Genomic DNA, 7,770 nt, shown 5'->3' on the forward strand with positions numbered 1-7,770 from the left:
ATTTTTTGAATGTTGTTTTATGCATACGATAATTTATTGATTAATAACAAATTTTTAAATAAACTTTTAATTTATGATGAATTATATAGTCCTTATCCAGTTAGAAGGTGGGATCAAAATCAAAGAAAGATTGTGTTATGTTTAATAGTATGGTAATAGAAAATTAAACCTAATATATTTAGATATTTGAGGTTACTTTTGCGATAGAATTTTCTGACAAGTGCGCACATATTGCGCTGCAAAAGTTAAATGCTTTGTCTCGAGAAAACAATAGCTGATCAAAGATTTGATGTTTGCTAACAGATCATGCACTTCCATCTTCACCGTACCATTATATTCAATCGTTATTAGCTTCCAATCATCATGCAGATTAGGGTTTTAAATTGAGGTCTAATATTGGTTCATATAACATAAGATTATTCGTTTTTCACGGTATCTTTGAACTCGACAAATGAAATTCAAATTTTTGAAACTTAGTGAATTGATTATTAAACTAATTCAAATATGTAATTATATTATTATAGTTAGGAGTCGGAATAGAGTTTAATCATCTTATGTATCTTAGCTTATAAATAATACAAACAAAAATTCATCACACACTAAAACACTGTAATAATAATTTCAATAGAGAGTAATTATAGCTCAAATAGCATAGTCTCCTCATTCTCATCTAAAAAGTTGCGGGTTCAAATTTCCCTATCTTTCATATAAAAAACAATTTCAATAGAGAAAAATAACGTTGTAATAATCATTCTACACACCCAATATACTCCATGCATATATGTAGTTAAACAAAACATTTACCATATGTTTGTTACATATTTTGGGAGAAAGGTGAAAAGGGAATGCAAAGAAGCCTGTCTGGTGGAGAAGAGAAATAGATAATAATATATATAATTTGCATGTAAAAATTAAAGGAGCAGCGTAAAATTAACCATATAAGTAGTGTACTATTCTCTTTTCATTAAAATATACACAGAATAAAATGGCATGCATGTCAGCATTATTTATTTATTTTTTCTTCTTATAAAAAACAAGAATCAAAATTATCTTCTGGCCTGGAGAGGATTTTCTATTTAAGGTTATTACAAGTTAATAACATTTGACGCTTGAATATATAGCTTGTTTTTCATTTTGAGAAATAATATCATATATATGTCTGTGTGTGTTTTCGGTTATGAATTGTGTATATGTACAATTTTGTATTTCTTTTTACTTCAGTGAAAGTTTTTAAGTCAATGTTGCTATTCTTTATTTTTGATATGTCAATCCCTAGTTTACGTAAAAGCTTATTCCTTACTTAAATTTATAAGAAAAAAAATGAAGCCGCTTCTTTTACAGTGATAGTATAGATATTTTTATAAAAACAGTTAGTGCCATTAGAGACGCATATGCACTTACTTAGATCAAGGTCACTAGTGCTTATTGATATGCAGAATCCTCCTATACCTAATGCACGTGATTATATATTCAATAATATAGTATGGATTAAGTGTATATATGTATCTAGTAGCCGTTGATCGTGCACTCTTAATTAATCATCCACCTAAATTTTTATGAGAAGAGACCATGCTCCCAATTTTTATATACATGGAGAATGATATACATACAAGAGATTTTTTAATGATTTACATCCAAATCATTTTATGAAAAGATGTAAAATGAAATTATTTTAAAGATTATTTGTGAATTAATAGACATTAATTAATGTAACTAATAATTCACCAATTTTCTTATTCATTGTATATAATATTAATAAAGGTACCATTAGTTAAGATGATAAATAGACAACATACCCTTATATTCTAAGATTTTCATATTTTGACACATCGAAGTTCGAAAGTTTAAACATTATTTAAAAGTTTAATGCTTAGAAGGCTGCACTAATTTTCTTATTCAAAATTTAAACATTATAGTCAATAATAATAAAAAAAGGTTTGGATAAGTGAAGGGTAAAAATAAAAAAGTTTTGGGAGTTAATACTGTTGTCAATACTAATATAAGAGGAAAAAATCTAAAACTTTTAAAAATAAAAATATTTTAATTAAAAAAATATTTAAAATTTAAAGTAAAAAAATTTATTTTTAATAAATTTTATATTAGATTTATTTAAAATCTTATTATAATATTAACTGAAATTAACTAATATAAGAGATCGCGAATTCGAGTTTCCATGTCTTTAATAAAAAAAATTAATATAATATTGATTCCTAACTTTACTCAAAATAAAATGCGTCCTTAATGAAGTTGAGACACAAGATATAACTTTTAATTTGACTTAAATTATGATAGTTTAATCAATTATTTATAATACTTAAAAAAAATTACAAGAGTTAATAGAAAAAAAATCCATTTTACAATTATTTTTTCAAACCATCTATTTGTTCATCAATTCCGAAAAAATAAAAACAAAAACTCAAATCCTAAGAGGAACAAATTAATAATTAAGAAAAACAAAAATAAAAGACGCCCGGTGATTCTTCCGTTGAAGTTAAATTAATGCAAAAAAAAAAAAATTCGGAGAAATTTTATTTTTTATTGAAGAAAAATCGCAACGATATGTAACATTATATTATACCTTCGAACTGTATTTTAAGAAGGTTTACTATAGCCAAATTAAATGACTCTGTTTTTAGTTTTTAAATTCCTTATAATAAAGTTCTGTAATTTGCATATGTTACAAAATATTTGATCTGTATGCAACTATTCTACATATATACTCTTTCGGTTTTTTTTTTTAGTTAGCCCAACATATTTATCATTTAAGATTAGATTCACGGCTATTGCAGTTTTGCTTCAATGAAAAACGATTTTTTTTTAAAGCAAAAGTCTGTGCTATTTGATTTTTTTTTTCTTTTGTGTTGGAACTGATCATTAAATAAGTGATTTAAAAAGAAATAAAATTATAAAATGTGACTTTTCTAATAATTCTTTAATTTAAAAAATATTATTTAATTGATTAAATGATCAAAATTCAAATTAAATTAAAAATGAAATTAATCATAATGATATAATTTATTTGATCTAAATTATTAAATATATTATAAAGAGTAACTAATTGTTTGAATTGAGAGAGAATCGAGTACAAGTAAAATTCAGTTTGAAAAGAAAACAAAAGGAGTGCAGGCTTAGCAAAGCAATTACTATGGTGACTATTTGATAGTAAGTGGAGAATACGGTGTGTAGTACGAATTGTTCACATGGATCTGAGTGTGATGAAATGATACGGTACACTGAGCCTCAGCCACAGGAATGGTCCCCCTCTATCTCCATTCTTACTTACCTCTTATGAAATCTTGCATTCCATTATTCATGTCATTCATATATATGCATCACATCATCATATGATTATACCATCGCCAATTTCTTATACTTGGGCCATAATAATAATATCCTTTAATTCCCTTATTTGGGCCCATAAAATCTCTTAATCTCTATTCTTGCCATTTGATTATAATTGAAACAAAAACATGTGCTTCCTTTACTGCCCTTTATCCTACAGACCAACAGGTTGGTGGTTACCATGGCTGTGACATAACTAAGTAATTAGAGATCTACACCCACCAAACATATATCTTGCGTTTGCGTGTGCTTCTGCTGCCCTTTCATTTCCCCATTTATTGTGCTTAATTACTTTCTAACGTACTATTTTTCCTCCAATCATAACAAGCCAATTATTATATGTATTTTCTTTTCTTCTTTTTTTTTTCTTGTCATTTTAATTGAACCATTTTACCGCATGGACTTTTTACCATTGATATATTTTGAAAGAGAAATTATAGGAAACCAATAGCTTAAATGTATAATGTGTACAATGAAAGTTTAGGAAGTATCAGAGATATAACCATTAGTATTATATTGTCCTGTCAGGTTACACTTTTGGGATGAATGGGTTCATGACATGGTATTAGAGTTCTAGATCCGAAAAGTCAAGAGTTCGATCTTTCGTAAACTCCAGATAGTTATTCTGGATAGTATGAGTGATGTTCATTTTATTCATTGACCAAAGATTTAGCCCATTGTACACATTGTACGCTTAGACCATTGGCTCCATAGCAGTACCCATTTTGAAAATAATAAATATAAAGAATTAATTTTATTTTTTTGGAGATTCTAAAATTAGAATTTAAATTTAAAATTTAGAATAAAAAAATAATTTCAAAATGTTGATTGATATTGCCAAAAAAAAAATCCACTCCCTAATTGAATTTTTTTAGAAAATGTCCACGTGAACAAAAGTTGGAGTGAAGTGGAGCAAAAATTTTTTCCAACCAAAAAAAGAAAGGGAAATAATCATGTCTTATTCAAATGACCACACATCTATATTATCGTATTACTGTATCGATATTAATTACCGCAACTTCTATATACTAATATTTAAGCTCTTATTTTTCACACATATATAAGTGATTTCAAATGTCCAATTAATTAACAATACCTACTTCTAGATATTCGATTCTCAACTAATATTACTCTAAATAAACGAATTGATGATGGGAAACAATATAATTTATTAATTGATTCAAAGATTGTGTAGTACAATATATGCAAGCAATCTTTTACTATTCTAATTTTTTAAATTTTAAAATAAAAAAATAAAAAATTAATTTAGTTGACTTGTATGGTAGTTAGTTCATAGATTTTTTTTTATTTAAACTAAACTATATATGATGTTTGATTTAGAACAATATATATAAGGTGCTATAATAATGCCAATTAGTAGATTCATTCTCATGTACGTGCATGCTGATTTTCTTTTGTTGCTATAATAAGCAATGTAGTAAAAAACAAGAAGGTGGGCTAGGCAGCCTCCCTATGCTATAGCTATAGCTCTATGAGACTATGACATTGGAGCAACGTCAAAGCTAACATCACATATTTGCATTTTATATATATAGAGCAGCTGTGTCACTCACATAGTAGTGGTACTGTCTATCTGCATATTTCAGGTACTTGTGTACTCCAACTACTTATCTCTTCCCCCACTCATCATTATTAACGATCTCAGCGAGCTTAGAAAAGTAATAATCAGTTGATGGGATATAATACTCACCCAATCATTATGCGAGATGTGATCATATTGTTACACTATATTTGCATACCACCCTTAACATTTAACCATATACATTAAAAGTGTTTTTTTCAATCAAATTCAATTAAATTAGCATAAACTCAACAAAAATCATTTTTATTACATCACGCGAATTTTAATAACGTAACACATATTCTTCTTTGTTTTCATCTTCACATTCTTTTTTATTCGCGTTCTTTCTTTTTTTTCTTCACTTTCTTCCTTCTTCGTCTTCGCATTCCTTCCTCTTCTTCTTCGCATTCTTTCTTCTTCTTCTTCGCCTTCTTTCTTCTTTTTCGCGTATTTTCTTTCAATCGTTATTCTTTTATTGTTGTTGTTGTTGCTGCGTTTTTTCTTTTCCTCCTTTTAATTGAGGTTCATATGGATTCAGAAATGAATTCGATGTGTTTTTGTTGATAATTGAGTCTTTTTTATTGCTTGTTCAAAATTGAATAAATTTCGGTTCATTTGTGAATTAATTGAGGTTCACTTGATGATGCTGCCGATAATAAGTATTGACCAAATTTTTTATTTCTTAAGTAATTTTGGTTCATTTTTTAGTTTAATTGAGGTTCATTTGGATCTAGAAATAAATTGTATATGTTTTTGTTGATGATTGAGTTTTTTTTACTGATTGTTCAAAACTAAATTAATTTAAATTGATTTGTATGTTAATTGAGGTTCACCTGATACTGCTGATAAGTATTGACCAAATTTTTTATTCCTTAAGTAATTTCGGTTCATTTCTTAGTTTATTTGAGGTTCATTTGGATGCAGAAATGAATTCGATGTATTTTTTGTTGATGATTGAGTTTTTTTTGACTGCTTGTTCAAAACTGAACTAATTGAATGGAACGGAGTGAAATCTAATGCAATTGAATAAAGTGATAATGAATAATTTCATTCTTCTTTGCTAAAAAATTTGGTCAATACTTATCAGTGGCATGAAGTGAACCTCAATTAGCACACAAATGAATTGACATTAGTTTAGATTTGAACAAATAGTAAAAAAATTCAATCATTAATAAAAACACATCGAATTCATTTCTGGATTCAAATGAATCTTAATTAAACTAAGAAGTGAATCAAAATTACATAGGGAATAAAAATTTTGGTCAATATTTATCAACAGCATCAAATGAATCTTAATTAACACACAAATGAACCGAAATAAACTAAGAAATGAATTGAAATTATTTAATAATGGTATCAGAAAAAATCAGAACCAATAAAGATGTTTGTAAAATATTAGTGTTATTGGTGATGACGATAACGAAAGAGAAAGATAACGAAAACGAAAAAGAAGAAGAAGAAGACGCAACATCGTGGGAGGAGGAGGAAGAGGGAAGAAGACACATGTGCAAATTTGCCATTTACGAAAAGTGGGAAGTTTACCTTTAAAAATTCGTTACGTAGTGCGTAAATATAGAGGAGGTTATAATAACTTGGTTGGATTTGGTTAGTGAAATTACTTGGATGCATATTATTATTGTTTTAATTATTAATTTTAGTTATTTATATATTTTATATGAATCATTTAATTATGTTTATTGTCACAGTAGTTATAATATCTTAAAAAATATTATTAAAATTAAAATAATATTTTTTATTATTTAATAAATTTTTAAAAATATTGTTAAAAAATATTACTAAAATATAAAAAAATATAATTTTAATTTTAACAATATTTTATAACTACCGTAACTATCCTAAACATAGGTATATTAGAATTCAACCTGTTATAATTGATATAAAAAATTAAAATTAATAAAATACTAATGTTTTTAAAATACTTAAAATATTTTTAATAATTAGAAATCACTTAAAAATGTCCTATGACTTTATGTATTAAGCTTAATAAAAATGTGATGTGCATATACTAAATATTAACTGTTAAATTAATTATTATATATATATATTGTTTAATATATTTTATATTTTAATATATATTTTATATAAATGATTGATTTGATAATTAATTTTTTTTTATGTATTCACGCATGATTGTAATCTTAATTATTAGTGCAAGATCCAATGGGTGACAATGTGACATTTACTCCTATATGAAGTGGCAGTGAGGGTGAAGAAGGAGGTACAATAATAATAATGCAGAAATGTAGCATAGCAGATGGTGGGAAGAGGGTGAACCACATTTCTCTCACGTGTAATGTTGGAGATGATGAAGTGATATGAGTGTGTTGTCGTAGGTGGTGGCCTGCTCTAACTAGCTATAGCATATGTGGACTCTAAACTAGCCAAACAAATCACCACTATCTATGTATTCATCTTCTCTCCTTACTCCATCCCTTACTCGTTAGATTAATTAGTTCATTATGGTTTTACTTCTACCACTGCCACGCCCACGCACACAGTCACACTCACCACAGGAGGGGCTAAATTCAACTTGGACCACTATTGTTTTGGACCAATCTTTTTAACTCCATACATTTCAACATTTATTCCATACCTAGCTACCTATGTTTAACTATTTTTCTAAACGTTTTTTGAGTTTGTATTATAGTATACGTTAGAGACATGTCTCTATTTAATAGGCTTAAAGTTTTGGTTTAGGTTATTTCATGACATTCTATTACAATTTTTATTATTAATTAAAAGTTTAAAATTTATTATCTGCATGTTATATACCTAAAAAAAGTAATATAATTCAACATAAAATAAATTAAAAAAAACGGCTATAC

The sequence above is a fragment of the Arachis duranensis genome, chromosome 1 (assembly GCF_000817695.3).
Source record: "Arachis duranensis cultivar V14167 chromosome 1, aradu.V14167.gnm2.J7QH, whole genome shotgun sequence".
NCBI classification, from domain to species: Eukaryota; Viridiplantae; Streptophyta; class Magnoliopsida; order Fabales; family Fabaceae; genus Arachis; species Arachis duranensis.